The sequence below is a fragment of the Anser anser genome, assembly GCF_964211835.1.
Source record: "Anser anser genome assembly, chromosome: 10".
Classification (NCBI taxonomy): domain Eukaryota; kingdom Metazoa; phylum Chordata; class Aves; order Anseriformes; family Anatidae; genus Anser; species Anser anser.
Genome location: NC_139730.1, coordinates 20,955,249 through 20,978,120, shown reverse-complemented (window position 1 = coordinate 20,978,120; position 22,872 = coordinate 20,955,249). Strand labels below are relative to the sequence as shown.

The 22,872-nt window shown below is 37.4% G+C and overlaps 1 protein-coding gene across 7 annotated transcripts in view; it reads right to left on the bottom strand.

Annotated features, from left to right (window-relative positions):
- The window catches only part of LOC310904863 (uncharacterized protein), a 499,219-nt gene that overhangs the window by 240,887 nt on the left and 235,460 nt on the right, over positions 1-22,872 (bottom strand). The gene's annotated exons all lie outside the window — the stretch shown is intronic.

Genomic DNA, 22,872 nt, shown 5'->3' with positions numbered 1-22,872 from the left:
CTGTTTCAGATACTAGTCTTAGGCATTTCTTGGTGAATACTGATTTATATTGCTGTACACAGGTGACCTCTAGTACTTTTGCTGAAGTAGGAATGCTCCTTGAAGAACTAGTTTGCATTGTACAATCTGAGAAAGACAACTGCTGCACAGGAAGGAGACAAGAAATTCAGCTCTCTCTAAAAAAACTTCCGTACTTTGTGTTAACTACGTAGTGTATATTGTATCTCTTTTCATTAACCATCAGATTCAAATACTGACATCATCTCACCTACACTTTATCTCAAGAACACTGGTATCATCCCTGGAGTCACTTCCTTCTCTTTTATTGTTTCATCTGCTGACAGAAATCCTCTCCTCTCCTAACATTGCTCTTTTATTTAACTCTGTGCTGTCAGCCAAATGAGCAGATATATTAAGGCAAATATACTGCACCACCACCCCACCACGGCATGTACACATGTAATTCTAAGCACATAAACCCTTTTTTTTTTTTTTTAAACACAAATGAGCATGGTTCACTAAGGTATTAAGACCTGTTCATCTGCATGTTTTACTTTGTTATATACACTGTATTTGGTTTGAGCTGCATTTAGAAGAGATTGCTGGGAAAGCGTCAGAGAAAGGGGACAAAAGTAAATAACACAAGGCAAAACAGGCTGTAAAAGAGAGAAAAAAAATGAAGGAAAAACAATTACATTTAAGTCAGAAAAAGAAAGAACTACAGAACATTACTATTTTTCTCTGCACACTCTAATCTACTTTGGGCATTGTACAGTTCAAGCGTAAGGATTTGCCTCTCTGGAATGAAATGGATCAGAGAGTGATAGGAAAGTCTGTGCCAGGAACAGGGAGCTGGGTGTTCAACTGTTCTCACAAATCACTAGAGATACAGCAATCCTCATGCTACACACAAAGACCACCAGGTAAATTTTATGAGGAATTCAACTAGCTTAGCATAACTGTGGTCTTAAAAACGTGCAACACAGAGCCAAAAGCAGGGCTTGGTGATGTTTTTTGTTTTTCCCCAAGCAGAAAAACTTTTTGACAAAGATGTAAAATTCCACAAAGAAATAGGGGAAAGCCTTTAATTAGTTTGTGACATATTAGAGAATGGCCCATTGACAGTCTTTTCAGGTCTTCCCTGCTATCCTGTAGATTGCTATTTACCAGAAGTTTTAAATGTTCTTGAAACTTAAATACCTTTCTCTAGAACAAAAATTTGGAGACTTACAACATTTAGGTAATACAATCCAAACCAGTGCGTTATTGACTGCCTTTGCAATTTGATAGTAACTCTTCTAAAAAAATCCTGCATATGGAGAGTCCATTATAGATGACGTGGATTAGAGGGAAGTGATAGCTGGTTGGCTGGATGCACACAAGTATACTATGAAAAAGATGTAATTGACCATTTAGATCATCAGTCAAGAAATGATCAATGATATTAATAGGATCTTCACCCAGCCTGGTGAAGAACTTCTAACTTCTGGAAAGTCTGGAAAGAACTTCTAACAGGGAATGAGTGTTGGCTTAAGTGTTAAGTCTGATAATTTATTTATTTTTACACATAAAATGTAATTTCAGTCCAAGTATCAGCCCTATAATGACCTTCTCCCATGCCTCATGCTTAAGGGTGATTTGCTGTAAACTTCCTTTTCATGGCCATTGCCATTACACGCACCAGTGCTTGCTTTAGTACAAGCCATTCACACTCCTGGTGCAGAAGACTGCAATTTCACATTTCACTGCATAGGAGCAGCGGCAGACTGGACAGGGACCCTAAAAGATCATCATGACAACCAAAGATGAGCTAGGCAAGGAGCAACTGGGGGAAACATATTACTGTTCAGAAGAGGCTTTTAACTGCATTAATTTAGACATGTACGTAATTAGAAGACTCCAACATGACAAGGGCAGAATCAATGGAAACTTTTTCATTTAAAACAAAACTATTGCTGCTTTAAGAGGTGGATCAATTCTTAACCTTTTCCACTCAGTTCGATTAACAGACTAGTGAAACAACAAGATACAGAGCAGTTCTATATTGCTTAAAATGTTTCATATCAGATGGCAGATTGAAGATGCATGTATTGAGTTAGTGGGAAGGGCAGGGGGTTATTTCTCTTAGTCATAGTGTAAATGTAAAGAAGAAAATCCACTGGCGTTTAGGGAGGGGAAGAAAAGAAAAAAAAAAAAAGGAGGAGTAATTGGGGTCACATCCACTGAGCACAGAGACATTTCCAGAACAGAGTCCAAGTGAGTCACAGGCAGCAAGAGAGAAAAGAGGGGGGCAAGTGATAAAGTAGAACTCATGTGGCCTTTTAAAGCTCTTCTGGCAGAACAAGAAAAGTAATTACACATTGTCTCAGCAAACGTCCGTGGCACCACCTGGTGTATTCTCAGAGAAATCCCAATAAGGGATTTTTCATCTTAACCTTCATAAATGCTGGGCTGGTACCAACTCCTTTGCATTACACAGCTTTGAGAAGGTATCAGCCTGGGAGCACTGCTTGAAACACATATCATCTGAGAGATGCAAGTGATGGAAGAGAGAACTAGCTGAAGGTAGCTGGAGTCTGCTGGGTAACCAGACTTCAAAAAGAGCAAGAAGAGAAAACAGCCTCAGCTCCACAGACTGCTAAAACTGATTCTGACTTCATGAAGCCATAAACATGTAAAATCTGGATCTTGGGAAGATAGAGGATGATGAAGAAAATCATGCTGTTTCACCCAGCACCATTGTTCCCAAGGCATCATTATGTCTTGTTGCTGGCTGCATGCTGGAAGAGCTTCCTCCTTGCTTTGTCTACCTGCCTTTGCCAAAGTCAGCATGCCCTTTTCCATAAGAATTTAACAACCTCCTAAATAGGTTCAAAAAATATTAATTGCTCTAACATGCAATTATGGTTCCTGTGTTACTGAAAAACTGCTACTACCAAAAGTGTTCTTTTGATGGGACACCCTCACCTCTGAAATCCACCCCACCAATAAATTTCTATGAATCCAGAGCTTTCTGAACTGTGTCCTAGTCCATGAAAACGTCTTATGCAATCCTAGTTACCCTGCCTGGGGAATGAGTCTGAGTCCAACCTGCTGTCCGTTCTTTTCTCTTTAACTAGTGGGAACCCATACATTAAAGACGACAACTGCTTGCTGAAGTCATCAAACAAGTCTGCAACTGGTCTGTAAATGCCAACTCCGGTGTAACAAATATGCAGTGACACTTTTTTGGACAAAACAGATATGATCATATCAGAGTACTAATATTAATGCACTTAGTCCATTTTCCATGGATCACTGTAACCTGATCTATTGTGGTTCTGTGTTTGTAGTGTGTGTGCATATATATATGTAAAATGTAAGTGTCTATACAATATTTATGTAAACTGAGCACTGCATTGTAGCGGCACATCTAGGACCTTTCATTATAAGTGTACCAGATATTACAGGTATTGTTAATGAACTCTATTAGACTATGTCATACTTTTGCAGTTGAAAAACCTAAATTTTAATGTCTTTTATGACATTATAAAACTTTTACTAAAAACTTACTGCTAATTACAGTTTGTATCCTTACAACTTATTTCAACTGCAGCATAATTTCACAGCATAATAATGTTTGCAGAGGTAAATCTGCGATGGCAGTTTTGGCTGTATGCATTATACGATCAACAGCAAAGAGCACGTTATCAACACAAGAATTTTTGTGAACTTTTTCATTAAACAAGACAGCAGTTAAAGCTCTCTGCTTTGAACATATGTACACATTCTTTTCCATCACACACCAGTGAGAACTGATGTTTTGGAAAATTTGACTACTTTCTTACTCACAAAAAGCCTGTATCAGATGTATCCTATTTTAACCATCAAAGAATTGATTGGCTTCTGTGTTTGAGAGATATACATGCTTGCACATGTACACATATAGATATATATAAATGTATTTGTTTAAATATGTATTTATTTATGAATAGATGAATTGGGGAATCATGTCACTGAGACATTTGCCAGCATGAGTATTTTTGGCAGGATTTTTAGGCTTGAATGCGAACAATAATGCCATATTGCTATCCCAGCGGACATTGTGTAGCAAACATTTGAATGACTTTTTGCATTTGTACAAGTCTGAAATATCGTGTTACAAAATGCAAAATTACAAAGGAGGTAGTTGAAATGAACTTGCCAATTTGTGAGGTAAAGCACATATTTTTCATCATCAAATTTTATTCCAGTTTCCGTATAAAAAAATAAAAATGCCACAACTGGAATATTAGGAAAAGAGATGTTATAGAAAGAATAAAAAGAGAATTTTCCTGATGAATTCCTAATCATGTACAAGTTGCTGATGAACAATAAAATACAGTGAAGATTGCTTCAGAAATTAGGTCTTGACCTGAGTTGTTGAAAAATAGTTCAAAGCAAATTGAAAATACAAATGGATTGGGGGGTGCTCAAACAATATGTCAAAGTAATGAAGACAAAGCCTGTGTCATAACAAAGACTAACATTAAAATTAATGTTACCACCTCTATAGAAAATAGATAAGTTGGTCAACATCTAGAATTTTTTATATAATGCTACAGGAGACTAACATACACACAAAAAGACCCCTTGTCAACTTAAATGATGTTCAGGTCATTATGACACCTCCCTGCAAAATCAAAGAAATTCAGAGCTAAGATTGGTATTGTTTGCATTATGTTTGTGCCTGGAACCTCAGAAGTATGCAGAGGAACTGTGGGGTGAGCTTAGCTGAACTCTGCATTAAACACTGAACCTGATATTAATCACTTTTTTTTTTCCCCACACTTTCTTTAACAGTTTAATAGATGTACTTGGATGAATTCCCCAGTTACACTTGCAATTGCTCTCCTACCTTTGCTGAGTAACTCCAGTTTCAGTGGACCGAGACCAGAATTTGATTCATAGAAGATATTTGGATGATACCTGATTTGAACCAACAGCATAAGCAGAATTGCATCTATAGCTGCTGTGCTTCTGACTTCTCAGATTACAAAAACAGTATTTCTGCTGCACGAACATAGCTACTATTTCAGCCAAACTGTTGGATGAATTGACAGTGTGGGTTCTTTTCAAAAGCTGTTACTTTTAAATCAAACTAGTGTTCATGAAAGGTGATGAGTTCATAGTTACGGCATCAAAACAAGACTCAAATTTAACTTCATCCTACGGGTAGTGAGCAGGTAGCAGCACTGACCTCCCAGCAGTGTCTGCTCTGAATTACATTTCATTATATGCTAATTTGCTATATTTTTACACCTACATTAATGTTCATTGTGGGTAAATGGTAGAAAGCAGGTTTTAATGAGAATTATCATAACAATTGGGATCATTTCCAGTAGATTCAACCACAGGTCTGCAAAGGTTGAGTGCTATTGGTATACTTCACTTTACCTAGCAACATCATTTCTGATTCTTGGGTATATACCAGACTCAGGCTGGTGTCTAAGTACTTGATCCACTCACCACTCTGCAGGTGCTTCAGCCCCCGCCATCTCTTTGTATCAGTCATGAAAACACTCATCTGCAGAACAATCACTCTTGCTAAGACTGACATTGCTGTATCAAGCAATTTACACTAGCCAACATTGTAATTATATTTCTTAGATTTGTATTTAATGGGCACTTCTTTTTTTTTCCTTTGGAATTTGTGAGGGAAAGAGAGGACTACGCTGGGTGGTTAAATTATTAGACTATTCTCTAAATACTCATCTTTCCAAAATGTCTTCAATAATATTTTAATCAGTACATAAGTAAGCCTGTTCCAACTGTAAGAAATTTTCAATGGACACCAGTTACTATGCCTGTGCAACAACTTATTTTCAAAGTTGAATATGCTGGAGTCTGCAGAATAATACTGCACATAACACGCAATCTATATTTATTTAGCATTTTGTTCTTATCTAGTTCTTATTTGTTCTCATCTGTTCTTATCTAGTCTAAGAGAGAAAATAAAAAACAAAGTATCTTGCAAGTATGTATCCTGGATATCATATTATCTAGCAGAGCCTAAAGCAGTGAGATATGGCAAAGTTTCCACTGGGAACGACAGGTGCATATCCTGGGTCAGTGTCAGTCACTGCCGTGGGCCACTGTGTGGCTCAGTACTTTGTTCTTTGCAAGGAATTTAACCTTTTGCTAACCCTTTAAAAAAATCAAACCCCAACCCTCCATTAAAAGCAGAATCAGAAAACTAATACACCATGCAACTGAGTGAGCAAACCGGAAACTTGGGATTTTATGGAATAAGAAAAAATTGACTGTGACTCCATAGCATGGTATTTCCATCTGCATCTTTTAGACATAAACAGGGTAGACTGGAACTGAAGTTAGGTCCTTGAATTTCCATTTAAATGGAAAGAGAATGGGGCCAGTTATTGTTGAAGTTATCAACATACACAGCTTTGAAGGATGCCAAAAGGGGTTGTATATGAAACAAATAAAACAGATATGGTCAGTATCTGTCTGTCTATTCTATATCACAGGTGAGCCACTCAGGTTTACGTGCTAGCAGAGATGCATGGGCAAGACCACACTGACCCCCATTCTTTGCCTCTACGAGGGCAATGTACTCCCTTCTCATACTCATTTTATTTCATCTGAGTCTTCCCTGATTTTTGTTCAAAAGTACTAGTTGAATTTGGCAGCTTCAGAGCTACTCATGAACTGAACTACTCCAGTAAAAATTTCTGCTTGTCCCAAACCCAAATAAAAAAAAGTATCATGCTCTCTGTTGGGACAATCAAAATAGGAGTAGGAAAGGATGGGCTCACGGTTAAGCTCTTCAAACACAACCTGCCTTTAAGTTCTACTGAATTCTATTTGCAGACAGCATCTTTTTGTATGAGGGCTGTCTGCATCCAAAACAAGGGCAGTCAAGTGGAAAACAGGCCTTTGTAGGTCTTTACCTGCTGTTCCCCTTGTTCTCTTACATGTTTAGCTATTACTGGACATATTTTCTTTCTCTCCCAATGATTGTTATTGTTTTTATTTCTGTACTGTCCCCACTTCTTTTCTTTCCTTGGACAATCCCACAGCTGTTCTCATCCCACTGGTAACTCTGTTCCTTCTGTCAGTATATTTCTTCTCTCTTCCAGTACAAAGTTTTAACAGGCACAACTAGGCTGTTCACCCACTACCCCCACCCACCACCTCTGTTTCTCTCTGCTTCTACAGAGCCAGAAGGAAACAAAAAGAGGCCTTTTGTCATGCACATCATTCAGTCAGCCAGTCCTACAAGATTCTAGAGAGTGCTTGATAGACCAGTCTGGGAAACCCTCTGTCTACTAACCCCGCTCTGTCTACTGAAGGGAGAGGGACTTCTGGAATACAGACTTGAAACCTGGTGGCACCTGATTTTTTTTTTTTGTCTCATACATTCTATTTAACTATTATGGACCCACAGGGACCCATCTAAGCAAGTTTTATATGTATTTCAGGCAATAAGTCTAACACAACTTTCTGAGATTAATGCTTGTTAAAACATGGGTAACTTGGACTCTTACTTGGGCTACACAAAGCTCACAATGCTAAGTTGAAAACCATAATGATTGCAGTGAGCATTCTTCATTGAAACTCTCAGTGTAGATAAGGATCCTATTTGCCCCCAATTAATAATTAATCCACTGCTGAAGTTCTGAAGGTAAGGATCCAGCAACAGGCAAGCCAACTTCAGATGGACAAAGGTACTTGTACCATTAAAGTGATAGAGACAAATTCATGTTTGAAATATTAATTTCAAAAGACTTACAGTGTAATAGATTCACACTGACTTAGCCCATATTTTAATAGACTTACTGTTACCCCAACAGTAACATGTATCAGAAGGAAAGGGAAAACATAAAACAAGTGATTTTAAAAATAAATAAGACTTTGATTTTTAATAGCACCAAAAGGCTTTAAATTCACATGTCGCTGCCCTCTCCACCTTCAGTATTGCTGAGTTCACAGAACCACCTTATACAAACCTTAAGCATATGATAAATATTTAAAAAAATCTACAGGGAATAATATTTGTTCTGTCAGCTCTTCATGGATTGTTTTGTAGCATCTACAAATAATGAATGATTAGAGAACAAACACACACACACAAAAAATGACTTTAAGGCATCAACAGCTGCACTTAATTCTGGAGGAGTGCCCAGAATAGTTGCTTTGAAATCCCCCTGTTTTTTCTCGATAAGGATGTTACAGAATCATGAAACAAAGCCTGCAAACAAATTAAGACTACTTATCTCCTATGCGTCATTCTCTTTTGCATGCTTTATTCTGCCCTGTTAGTTTGGCATTGTTGCCTAGGTGCAACACTGTATCATTTGTTTTTTATGAAGTAATTACAGTTGGAAATAAGTTTTGCAAACCTGATTTACATCCCTCCAAAACCCTCATAAATTCATAACATCCTAAGCATTTCCATTTTAGCTCTGGGGCCACTGATGGCATTTTCTACCACATTTGATTTAGATAGTGAGCCTCTGATCTGATAACCCAATTACACCAAATTATATATCCTTTGCCAAAAACCCAAATGGCTCTCAGATACCTTGCCTCACTGTTTAGATACTTGAGGTTTCCATTCAAGCTGCTATAAGAATAACTAGTTCCATCTATTTTTCACAGTCTTTTTTTAATAGCTGAAGAAGGAGAAAATTCAAGATGTAATATGTTGCTACCGTTCTTTACCATAAATTTTTACTAAACTGAAATTAGATGATACAAGCAAGGGTCAAAATTGAAATGGAGTTGATAAAATCAGTGCATTAACAATGATTCTGAACTGAATCACCATGTAGCTGAGTCACCAAATTAATACAGCCAGACACTTTCTCTGCCATGGAGATAACCATGTTATTTCTTTTAGGTTTAGGTATAAGGAAGGAAAAAGAAAAAAAAATCCATATTTAAACTTTTAGGGAATCTCATACATGCATACTAACATCTGAACTCACGAGTACCCTGTTCTCCTCTCAGAAAAATTATACACATATACAGAAGTAGAACAGGGAAGTATTTCTAGACTTTAAAAAAAAAAAAAAAAGAAGAAAGAGAGAGAGAGGGAGGGAGGGGAAAGCGGGGGGGCGGGGAGGGGGGAAGGAAGGGAGGAGATTCAGGGTAAAAAGAAGGCTTGGCAAAGTCAGGTCTGCAGACTGTGGCTGGATGATATGGCATTGGTCAGAAGCTCAGTCCGGAAGGGTTGAAATTTTCAGTCATATAACAGAGGTCCCAGAACGTTCTCAAGTGTGACCAGTGGCCCACCATTTAGTGTTTCAGCAGCACTGAAACGCTACTGTGTGTTATCATGAAGTCAGATCCTTTGCGTCAACTATGACGTCAGTCATTTACCAGTGAAAGGCTTTCCGCTAAGTGAAATGGCTTTAGATTGCAATTTTTTATTATTATTTTTTTTTATCCTACTGCCAGAACATTTTTATCTAGAACTGGAGATATGCTTTAGATCCTTTGCTAGCATTAATTCCATGTTGGGTAGAGAAACCATAATCCATCCAGCTCAGGCATGTTTTCCTCACAGTGAATAACATATACCTAGGACTGGAGGTATATCAAAGAGTTCACAAAATACACCCTCATCTTTTTTCCACTTCGGATCACAGATTGGAGACTAGAAGAAATAAAGAAGTGAAGTATCTTATTTCAGAAGTGAGAGGAAGGTTCCAGTGTTCAGTACCAAACTGCAGTTGACTGAAGACCAGTTTTGGATGTATTTACCTTTGGAATCTGCAATGTAGTTGCAGTTGAGCAACTCTAGAAAACTTGTTAGAGCATGCCATAAGGACCTTTAAAAAAGAAAAAGATGCTGCAGAGAGCTTCTTTGGCAGATGAAGTTTAACCATAGAACTAAAACTAGTGTGGCACCCCAGTGCTCTGCAGAAGGGATTAGAAACCTGTTGTGGGTTCTTAACATGGCAAGCTTGAGAGAATGGGAGGAAATTAACACACACTGAGCTCTCCCACTAAACACTAAATTCCTTCTCACCTTGCACCTAGAAGGTGCATACATCACCTTAACTTCGTCATCACTACAAGACTCTGGCAAATGTAGAGAAGCTTATTTACTCATCTTCCTGTAAGACTTTTATCTCAGCAGTCAGCATAAAAAGTAGAATGTTTTAAAACGTAATTGTATATAGCACATAGGTAGCCACTCTTCTTATCATCATGTATAGGTACTCAACAAATATCAGATAAGGTAAAAAGCCAAAGAAAACCACTTCTTATTCTTCACTGAGGGTTAGGTTCCACCACAACCATTTTACAACAGACAGTAACCTACGTCTTGCTAGATAGAGAACTAGAAAGTCTCCTTATTGAAACCATGCTTCATAATTAGAGCATTTCTGTGACAAGAGCAAAGGTCAGCGTAGTGACATGAGGATAAAAAACATTGTTCTTATGTGAACTCCATAGATAAAACTAACAGCCTGTGATGTGACAGACACCTTCAGAAAACCTCAGTAAACCTCATGCAAGGAGGGAAAATAGTAGACTGAAATGGGGTAAAGTTAGGATTAAACATCTGCCTTGTTTCAAACTTCACCACTGCATTTTCTGTGTTCCTGTAGAGTTTTTAACTCTAAGTGCTCTCGTTCTCAACCATAACAACACTTAAAATTTAACCAAACTGCTCATATGCTTAAAATTACAAAATCCTTACACATTTGGATTTAATGTCCCTGGAAGCTCACATGCATCCTAACCACTGAGCATTCAGCAAACATCTCATACATAGAGATTTAATGTAAAACAATACTAAGTCAAAATATAAACCAACTAAACGAAATATATCTAAGCAGCATAAACTGATGACTGCAAAAGGATTTGAAAATCAGCCCATATCATTTCAATATTCTCCCGGCTTTAACGTGGATCTACCTGAACCCTTCACATGTCCAAAAAAAAAAAAAAGTAGCACTTTGTTAGCACATGCTGCAACAATACTTGGAGCCAGAGAGCCATTACATTGCAGATACAAGAGAGTAAATTAAAAAATTCTGAAAGTGTGCAAGGGTTTATCATGAAATATACTGTCAAATCATTGAAACTTTTCAAAAAGAGAAGTTCAGTCTTCTGATATTTAAATAACAGTTAAAATATTTTGAGTATTATGATGACTACTGCAGCATTGAAATATTATTATTACAATGTCTATAACTGAATGCAGTTTTAAAAGTTGAATCTGACAGGGTTGTTTTGACTTCCCTGAAATATTTTGATATGATTGAATTAAAATTTCATTTCAATTTATCCTGAAACAAAATTTCAGTTTTTGCACTATGCTAATTTTTTTTCACTTTGCTTTTCAAGAGTCTTCCAGCAAATACTTTTTTTTTTTTTTTTTTTTGAGGGAGTGGGTGGGAATAATTATGAATCCTCTGAAAGCAGGGAAGAAAGGGAGGGGGGGGAGGAGGGCAACTTTATTAAAACCTTCCAAAGACATTTTTTGCCAAATAGCACATGGTCATTCTTTTCTATTGTGTCATCTCACTCCGTGCCATTTTTGATTTTTCACACTAGAAATTTCCAAGGTAGGATATTGTACATGAACAGAGGGAATACAAAGTACAGGGGAGCAGATGGCAAGGCAGTCTGGTTCAATAACAATAAAACTTCTCCCTACCTACCTTGTCTCACCATAACAGCAACACTACTGCTGAGGAGGTGTACATAGCTGGCATGTTCAGTTAAGGTAGAGGATGACTTTAGCCATCTTACCAATAAAACTGCAACCAAATTGAATGGTCACTCCTCCTGTCTCTGACAGTTTAGATCTCAGACACAGAGCTCCTTTCCTTTTAGAAGCACTGGCCTTCTTTACTCTCTTTCCCAGACAGAAACTTGTACTAGCTTCAACTCAAAATGATGACCCCTGAACTAATCATTTCCAGGTGATAAGGTGCTACCCCTTTTCAGCTCCTGACTTCCCACAAAATTAATTCCACTTTGCTTACATCTTGGATGTACTTTCAGCATGTCTGTGCAACAAGAAACAAAATTTACTTTAAAGACATATAAACACTTCTTTTTTCTTTTTTCATAACATTATAATGATAGTCTAGTTACAAGCTTAGTAATATCAGTGTTTTTAGTGGGTTACTTGATAATTTATGCCTTTGAACTTCCTCTCAGAGAAGGAAACAAGGAGTAGCTTTTCATTTATACCACACCTTGGTTTCCAGAGAGATGGATAAAAAAACAAAACAAAACAAAAAAACCTGATGAAGCTACAATGTCGTGTCAATGGAGATAACCAGAGTTTGCCTCTGGTCACTCTTTAATTGAGAAGCACTGGACACTTTTAATGTGCACTAAGACTTCACCTTGAGTAGTTGTTTACCATCATTAGTTCAAATTTTAAGAATACTCTGAGAAAAAGAAAAAAAAAAAAACACATTTGGAAACAATGCCATCTGCAGCCTTAATGCATCTGTACTCAGGTTGTGGGCAGGGTTTTGGTTTTTGACACAGTACAATATGATAAATAATATTTTACAGTACTGGTCAACTGTAGACTTACAAGGCACCGCAACTAGGATTTTTCTAAATGGCTAGTTAAATTTTATTTAAATTCTGAAGATTCCCATGCATATAGAAAACAGTCTGGACACTGACTAGAAGAAAAGAGTTTGGTAAGAATCTAGATAGCACATAGCATTGCTTTTTCACTGAAAGAGCGTAGGTTAGGTTAGATTGTAATTGTCTGGAAGCCAGACAATATGTTCTATGTATTGTTCTACAGTTACCTGAAGATATTTTTTCTAGAATATATTATTTATACACAATTGTGATGTATTAAAATAATGCTGTCGTTATGGTCTAAGGATATAAACAACAAAGATATGTAGGAAGAGTTAATATATTTTAATTAGGCCAACTAATATTTTTAGAAGAAGACACACAAGATTTCAGAAACCCAAGCCCATCTCCAATGCTCTGAGGAACTCAATGTTCAAAAGTCTGTTTTTTCCCTAACTGTATCAGTTGGACAAATAAAATATATTAACCCTCTCCATAAACCTTGCTTCACTGAAAATAATGAAAAAATGTGCTCATATGGGTTTATGCTTAGATATGGAAATGGAGAAGACAGAGAGAAGAAATAAGGTTAAGAGCAGGAAGAATTTTGAAACGGCTTATGCTAATATCCTGGTTTCTAACATGAGCTTCCAGCAAAGGCGTATCATTTTCAGTGAAACAAAATTACTCATGTGGAGACTAAGCAAATTTGGTGACTTGCCTTTTTCAAGCTAGCCTTGTATTTTATGCCCATAAAAGATTTCAATTACCTGTTAAATGCAAAGAGTTGATTAAAGGCACTGTGTATCCTCTAAACAGCTCTGTCAACAATACTTAGGCAATTATGCAAAATTATTATTTGTTTTTGTTAAGCATAAGGGACATACATAACTGCATCCTTTGAAGGAAGAAAAGCACCACAGCACTTGCCTACTTAGCCAAGTACAATTCTCTTCCAAGAGTCACTGGATTGTATCAATGCATTTTAGCTGTTGTGAATGCTTTGGTAAATTATGTTCCCACACTATCATAGTAAATATCCTGATCATGCAAGACCATTTGAAATGCTCATACTGATGGAGTATCTCAGAATAAGACTGATTGGACACTGAATAGGCACAGCTGCCTTGCAACTATATGTCCTCTTAACGCTGTGCACTTTCATTGCAATCTTGTTTGACACACCAGGAAATGATGCACTCCAGGCTCACATCTACACCAAAGATCTATTGCCCCTTTGAGAGGGAAGCAGGATGCAGCAGGTAACACTGTTTCTCTAAAGAAGGAATGAGCATGGAATCACCTCTCAGAAACAGGGGATTGGGAGAAGCCTACTTGTCAACTGTCTACATTGAAAGACCTCAATGAGAAAGACAAAAAAGAAAGAGACCAACTTGGATGTTAAAAATATTAAATATTGTATCTTCCAGAGTATTTTTTTTTAAATTCTATGCTATAAATGTTGATGAATGGATAGCCTAATATTTTTAAATCAACTGCAAATACAGATCAGTGGTGAAGTTTAAACATAACAATATGAAAGCAAGTAGAACTTTACATGCTGGTCTGACTTTGCATTTACTGTGAGCATCATGCAGTGCTCTCAAAAGGAACGACAATGAGGGAAAGGTTAGGGCTTGGTGTACATTGCTGTATGCTATGTACCTGGCTTGATTTTAAAGTACTCATGGTTGGCTAGCTAGGGGCCAAAATGCCACTCTGCTTATCTCTGATATTTGTTCAAGAATAACTCCAGAATGCATACAGAAATGGCAGTACTATTTTTTTCTTCAGTGTCCATGTATAAATGAAATAAAAAAAAAAATCCTAATTTACCCTCTAAACGGAGAGAATGGATCATGCAGCATTTTGTGGTGTTTGCATTAATTAAACAATTTTAAGGAGATTTACTATAAATAGCATTGCCAAAATAATCTGACTCAATTGTCACCCACATAATGAGAATGTTGCTACTCCCCCCTCCCAACATCTAAACTGCTGTTTATTTTTTTTTATTATTCTTAAGTAACAATGATGAAAAGAGGAAAATAAAAGGGCTGTTAGATAAAATTCAACAACTACATCACTATGCCCTATTAGAAAACTATTAAAACAGAGGATTTCCAGGTAGTGTAAATAGGGCACAACACAAGGAAATTCTGGTTCTGCAATCAAATCTTGAATTTCACCAAACCTTTCACGGGCTCAAATCAAAGCATGCCTGATTTGGCCATAACTCCTGAGCCCTCTCCAGAAGCTCCAGTCTTGTCAAATCTGAAGTCTTCCATTAAATGCCCACCTTTAGCATCTACCTGAGCAGCAGCACTTGCTGATATCTCCCTTACTATCTTCAAAAGGAAGTCAGTATTCAAAGATCATCCCTTAATCCAGCATCAACAATACAGTACAGATTTTTAATCAGGCTTCTTAGCAAGCCTCCTTCAAAGGGCTGCCAGTGCTTCTAATCCAACAGTTCGCCTTGTCAAAACATGGTAACTTTGGACCACAAGCCCCCCATCATGCACATGAATGGGCTCATTTGGCTGGGAAGGAAGACCAAGCCTTTCTAATTGACAAAAAGGGGGAGGAAGAGAAATTCCACAAACACAAATCATTGAAAATCACACAAGTGAAAAAATTCAAGCTGATCTAGGGGCAAGCACCAAATGGAGCTATTGACATGAAAGAATTGCCCAGAATGAGATCACGCCGTATTGCGATCTCATTGTTGGCGTGGTGGTTGAATAGCATGTTTGAGCTGTGCCTGAGGCTGGATTTGCATGAGCCAGTGCAAGAGACTGAAAGACCAGAGGCCATGAATCAAGCATTAAATACTGAAAACAATTTTTTTTCTGAAAATAGCTGGAGAAAAAAAAAAAAAAAAAAAAGGCTGCAGACAAAGGCAGAAAGATGCAGGAATTAGGCAAAATAGCCCTGGGATGGGTGCACACACTGCATATGGGGCCGTGAGATTCTGGTTTGTAGCAGCACAGATTATTGCTGAAAGGCACACGAATAGTGTGTATTGTAAATTGTAAGGGATGGAAGGTGTTAAAGGCCTTGTCTGGGTCTAGGGACACATGCTCACAAACACCGTTGACCCCAGCCTTCATCTCAGAAGAGCCCCAGAGTTCCAGCAGCACAGCAGCCTCTCTCAGTTTTATAAAAAACTCCTGTTGCTAAGTGCAGGCTTGCTGGTAGACATGTATATGCACCATTTGCCAAAAGGTGTCTTTTCCTCTTTTGTCTTATTCAAACTTCTGTAAATTACCAGCTAAAAATGCTCAGCTTTTCACAAGTTTTAATTAAGATTGCTTTCTCCCTGCAGGATGAGAAATATTGAAAATAGCCTGAAAAATGAGTCCCCTTGTTGCCAGGTGAGTTTCTCCAAACATACCCAGCCTCGATAATGAAGTGAAACTCTTATTGTCACTTCAGGTGGTAGCTAATTAGTATATTTTCTTAATTAAATGCTTTTCCTATCGAGGTTTTCTTCAAGAAGGCCAAGGAGGGCATTTTGTTGCTATGACCACTGAAAATCAAAATGTCCTATTAGAGGAAAGGGACATCTGCTCTGGGAATCAAAACCGGCTAGAAACTTGCTGGGAACATGTGCAAGTCTGCAAAAGCAACTGGATTGATTCAAGTACCTAATAAGAGCTTCAAAACCAAAGGCTTTAAAATACAGAGGGGTAGAAAACCTCAGCTCAAAAACTAAGCAAGAGGAGAGCTGCCATTCGAACTCAGATTAGCACGTTTCTCAGTTTGATATACAGTTTTATATAAGTTCAGGGCTATTTTCTTTACTTTTTGCTTTAAAATAATTTTAAAATTCCCAAGCTTTCTCTCCACTACTTTTCAACATTCAATGGTTCTTTAAAACACTAGATTGTACTAAACTGATATAATGACTTTGTAGTTAGTGAGTTACCCAAGCTCCGATAAGTGATGTTAACACTGGCTGCAGGTCTTTAGAAATCCAAATGGTGTCTTTTGGTGGTGGGGTGTGTGTTCAAGTAGCCCATTTGGCAGCTCTATTTTACTGATCAGTAGGTACTGGTTGGAGCTTCAACCATATGCGTTTAAAAGCTGCGAGAGCTGGGAAATGGTCTCACTTGGCGGCCACTGAATTAACAGCTGAAGGAGGGTGGGTTTCATATATTTTAACTGCATTCAGCTTCTGGCTCTTCAGTGACTCCCTCCCCACCCTTCTTTCTCCCTGGAAGTGCATACAGAGCTTCTATCAAACATTCAGCTGAGCACAGAAAAGTAAAAATATGTGAACTCCAGCATTTTGAGTCATTCGTAGGAAGAAATGTAACAGCTCTTTCTCTTTATTCTCGTTTTCCTGTCAATGGTGTTCAGATAACATAGAAACTCAATTCTTTCAAATGCTTCAAGTTACTTGAAAGTGTCTTATTCTGCTTTTACCAAGTTTGATTCTCCCTCTGATTCCTGCAGAATGGGAAGTAGGAGAATGCTACTCTGCTTCCATCTGTCTCTTTGTATCTGAGAGCGCATAGAGGAGCTGTCACACCGGCAGCTCTCCATCACAGCCCTGAGCTAGGGTCACAGCTGTCTTTCACCTATTAAAGATAATTCTAGGCTTTGTCTGCAGTGTGGAGTGTTTCTTTCCCCTTTCTTTTTAGGTATAATGTATAACCTTGTCAAAGAGCTAAATATACTGCAAGTTCTCACAAGAAACAGAGAAGTGTCAGGGACTGAATACTTTCACACTGACTTTATAATAAGTTTTTTTTTTTTTTTTTTTAATAACAATTCGATGGCTTGCAGAAGCAGTTAATTTTCCCCTCTGGTGTAGTAGCTCAGGGTTGTGAATGAATATGCTCTTGCACAGACATAAGTGAAATCATGGCCCTACTAAAAAATTCTAGTCCCATGGGAGTTTGTGACTGACATCTTGGGAGCGCAGTAGCTATGACTTTCCTTGATTATTAAAAGATGAGGGGATTTGGTTAAATTTCAAATACATGAAAAAACTTATAGGTTATGCAAGGATTGCTGACTTGACCAATGTTGGGAAAGGACTGTTGAAAGATGCAGGATCTTCAAGATAAAAATTCCAGGTTTCTAGGGAAGAATGAATACTTCTGCCCTAGAGCAGGCAGTGAAATATCCATTAGAGTGCAATATGTTGTTGAAAAAAAATATTTACTCATTTAAATAAAACAAATAACGTTGCAGCTACAACCCTAAGCAAGGATTTTCTAGGGTCTTCAACCTTTCTAAGAATATTCTGAGTATTTGTAGGAACCTCTAGCACTTCCTAGGAATTCCCTATTGCTTTCTGGGAATTTCTTAGACTTTTCTAGGAATTCTGTCACTTTTCCAGGAATATTCTAGTTCTTTCCAGGGATGCCTAGATCTAGACTCTTTCTAGGAATTCAGTGGCTGCTAGAAACTGGGAGCTGCTGTCTCCTACAGGTATCCATCATTAAATACTGAGTCTGTACTTATACTGACACAACCTTGAAAGACTTCAGTGTGATGTCTTTGGCATTCCTGCTGCTGTCCTACTTCCCAGGCTTGCCTGGAAAAATTGTTTTCTGCTCCATTTTGCTCAACAAATTCGAAGAGCAGCAGTAGGCCTGGGTACGGATCTAGCATCAGGTGTGTCCTTGACCTTCTTTCCTGCATAACTAGTGACTGTACATTCCTGCCAATGCAAACAGCTCATCACTATTGAAAAGACTCTTCAGAAGCTTCTCCTCAACACCTGCAAGTCCACTAGCTCCTCTGAATTTTAACATCAATCTTCTCATCTCATGTATACTACTCTGGTGAAAACTCGACACGGATACAGCTTCCCATCTGTCCAGGGCAATCTCCAACCAGTTCCATTGCCTTGTATAGTCTGGCCCTGGTTTGGGTAAGTTATGGATCATGTTCAAAACTGTACTGATCAGTACATTTACATACATTATCCAAATATATGCTCAAGGATTTAAACTTCTGTATGTAAGGAGAGGTTTTTCCCAAGGTGCTTAAAAGGCCACTACGGAAAGCTTACTCATTAAATTCTTCAGAAATATTTGAAAAATTCTTTATGAAGAGTCAGAAGTGAGAAATAATTTTAAAAACTCCAACGCAAGTCAGGTGCGGAAGCTTCCCACCTCCAAAACCAGAACACTTAAATGTAGTTGATGCCTTTCTAAATCTCTTAACAGAAATAAACAAAAGTATTATGCAGGAAGACACACAGGAAGAACTGAAATATTGCTAGTTACTAAGAGTGCTTACTTGTATAAAAATTGCATGTTATTACTTGGTATTTCTTAAATGCAGACTAAAGACCACCTTACATGGTAAATGCACACACAAAAAAAAAAAGAAAAAAAAAAAGAAAAAAGAAAAATAAAAAAAACACATCACAAGCAAAAATTTACTTGTTGGAGTGTGTAATTTTGAACTTCAACATCGGAGGACTTTTTCTAGAGCATCTCCAAGTACACCAGCATGCTTTGATTTTAACATGATTGGTGTTTGGAATAAGAAACACATTATTCTGTTTTCTCCTTGATGGAAGAGAATTATATTTAAAAGCGTGGCTTTTATCTCCATATTTGAAATAAGTGAAGTTAGCTTTTGACAGGAATCCTAAAGGTACTTCTCTCACAAAATCTGAAGCCACAACATACAGAGGATACATTTGTTAATTGCAAGTTCTATTTTTGACAGATGTTCGATATGTAATAATGATCTGCTACTTTGACTAATCCAGCCAAATCAGTCAAATCAACAGCTTTAGACAGAATTCAAAGGCTATTTCAGGGAACTCAGCCAGCATTTATTTCACTGGATTCAAAATAAAAAAAAAAAAAAAAGCAATGAAAGCTCATCTTTCACCCTCATAAATCCAAACACACGGAAAGTAAAATATGGATTGTCACATACTTCCCATAATCAAGCTGACCAGAGCTACATTAAATAAATAAATAATGGGAGAAAATATGGCTAGCGTTATTGCCCATGGGTTCAATATTTACCAGTTTATGTACCATCTGAGCTGTTTCCTGTAACAGCCAGGCACATTGCACTTTGATTCTCAAGAGACATTATCACCATGACAACTTTATCAGAATAAATTATGAAACACAACACTTGGGGCATGCAGAATTTGGGCACAGGCTTGGAATATTATTTTGTTAGATATTCCTTTATCAACGCTCTAAGTGCCCACTGGAGAGAAGGACATTAAAAAAAAAATAAATTAAAGGCAGCTACAAACCATGACTATTGAAATCACAATAAAAAAAGATGTAAAAACTTTACAAAGAGAAACGGAATAAAGTCATTAGGCTGAAAAATGGGCAATCAAAGAAGCTATTGCGCTCGGCAGATGGAAAAGCAGCAGGTGCCATAGTGCAATGGGACCTTGCTTCCCATCATGCACACTCTACAATGATGCAGGCTGACAGGGAAGGGAATTAATGTGTCGGAGCAGGTACTTTCTGTCCATTAGCTGATTCTCAATACATCCACACCGACTGCTACCTCTAGCTCTTTGATAAAATGACTAACAATCCATTGTTCAAAAAGTTGTATGAAAAAGGACAATGTCATGTGACCTGCCTGTCACTGTCCCAGATTAGCACAGTATAAGTGACCAAGTAAACATTTCTGCACCTCAAACTGGGATTAGAGATTTCAGCCTATGAATAAATTATTTGAATGCAGATGTTTAGAATACATTAAGGTAAAGCACATTGGACAGGCTCCACTGGGGGGAAATACTGATGAATAGAATTTTCAAGCCCAAATTAACTCTGGCAAACAACAAAAGCAGCGTGCAAAGCACGATAACACATCCACACCTCTTTTTATCTGGGAAAATCCCTTGTTACATAAAGGACAATTTATGTACTCTAAACTCCATTACTCTGGTGGCCCATGACACATCAGTCAAAATATTCTAGCCTGTTTGCTTTCCTCATTTCCATCACAAATAACAACAAAACAAAAATATGACTACAGAACTCATAAAAACAAAAACTAAATTGACACAGATAGTCTAAGAGTTTTCAATTTGTTCAAGTCAGTCAGTCCCCTCCACTGACCATCTGTGCTTTTTGCTGCTAAGTTCAAGGATGTCTAGAATGATAAGTACAAGAATTACTTCTGGCAGCGATACAATGACACTCTTTGAAGTCCTTGCTTCTGACACAGCATTTCCAAAGAGGCAAATGCTGCGGGAAGTACCAGCTCGCACTGACAGGAACAAACTGCAAATTTCCTTCCACAAACAAAAGGAATATCTAAGAAGGCCTTATATCTAGTATTTATCTGAAGTTACAAGAATAAAAAATGGTGTATGTAACTCTGTGGTATTTAATATGGATTTGGCAGAACCATATGCCAGGATTCTGTTTGACACCAAGGCAGAAGATTTCCATGCACTGCAATATTTTCTTTTGGAATTTTTAGCCGTTGAATATACTGTGCTTGGAAAATGTTTCATTTGTCAATATGAATAGCAAACAAAACACTAATGATTTCAGACCCTAAAGCTACTTCCAATTCCTTACTTTACTTTGTTCTTTGTAATGATCGTAATTCCAAATATATGTATAGAAAAGGCAAATCAGTGGTAAAAAGTAGAAAAGGAAAATTCATTCACGTTAAACAATATACCTTCTGCCCTCAAACTGCTGGTGTATAAAGAACCAACATCAACAAGAGTTAAAAATGGAACACCAATTTTTGAGTTTTATTTGAAAAATATGTTATAAAAATATATTTATTGTTTTCCCCCTCTATTTTGTTGCTTGTGATATATTGTTATACACCTTAGAGCCAAGAATTATCTCCTTTTAAGTATTCCAATCTCACAGACAGGTCTTATATTTTTTGAGAACATCCTTCAGAATCCTCTTAGTTTACTGCATTCGTAATTACAGTAAATAATGAGATATAATTTACAGGCGTACTCTACTTTTCAGAAGAGAACAAACAGAAGACCCATAGGCATATTCAGGCCTTTCAAAACAATCTGCTAGACACATGCAATAGCCACTTTTTGAAGTCCTTGCTTAAAACTGTAAGGCATCATTTTCTTCTTTCTTTTTTTTTTTTTTTTTAATTAGATAATTTAAAAATATCAAAATACCACCAGAAATGGTTCATTTGTTTTGTACTGAAAACACAGAATATTACTTTAGGGAAGTTTTGAATGAATAAAGCATTAGCAGCACTGGCCAAAGTGTTATTTTAGAAATCTGAGGTACAGCCAGAGCAACCTTCACACCTGACTTATTTTAGTGGCATTTGAGATCCAATATAGGCATAAGAATCAACATTGAGATAGAACATAGTCAGATGGGTCATGATAATTCCAGGAACTAGCACACACATAATTAGAGACTGCTTCTGCCTCAAGCAAATATATGAATTTAAAAGGAAGGCAGGGAAGTAGATGAGACCAGGGAGACAAATATCACAGAAACATGAAAAATTCTCACCTAAAAGCTTAAGCACAAAGTTAAATCTCAATATGCTTTTGCATCAGCTGTTAAAGCAAATGCTTCCTGGCTGTCCAAATCTTGGAAATACTCCCAAACAAACATAACATATCAAATTTCACCCACTCAAGTGCCTCTTGTTAATCTGATAATGTAGTTTCAACTGTGCAAGGTGATTCTGTACCAGTAGTTATTGTTAAACTAAAAAGCCCCATGTCTTCTGAGAGTCTGTCCTAAGGGATGTAACTTAAGGCCCCAACATGATATGCTTATTTCTATACATTCTACTTCAAGCAGTTGCCATTTAAATGCAAATTACTGGATAACTTTCCGATTATGACCTATAAGAAATATTTTTAGTAGCATTTGGCATGATTGATTTGAGTTCTGTAGCACTGCCTTCTCCCAGGGATTATACGTTTTGCAGCCCACTTTGCTCTGCAGCCATATGGAATGATAGAGACCAAGAAGGAAGGATGCATACAAAATGCCTGCTAACCAGAAAGGCGGATGGGAGTATTTAATCCTAAACCTACACCAGAGTTCATTTTGTAGTTGCACACAGTTGCAGACCAAAAAGAAATTGTAAAAAGCTTTTGCTTAACTTGTGGGTTAAAGACGTTTTTGCTACTGCTTTTCTGACCATTTAAAAGACGGTTAAAATGTATCCTGCCTGCAAATGCTGAATGCTAGCAAACATGATGCCATGTTACTCACAGCAGTTCAGGATGCAATGACATTAACACTGACATATTTGTATGTAGCACGGCTTCCTCGCTATATGCTCATTTATAATCTGATCACATGTCCACTTAAAAAAAAATCATCTCTCTCTGTGAAA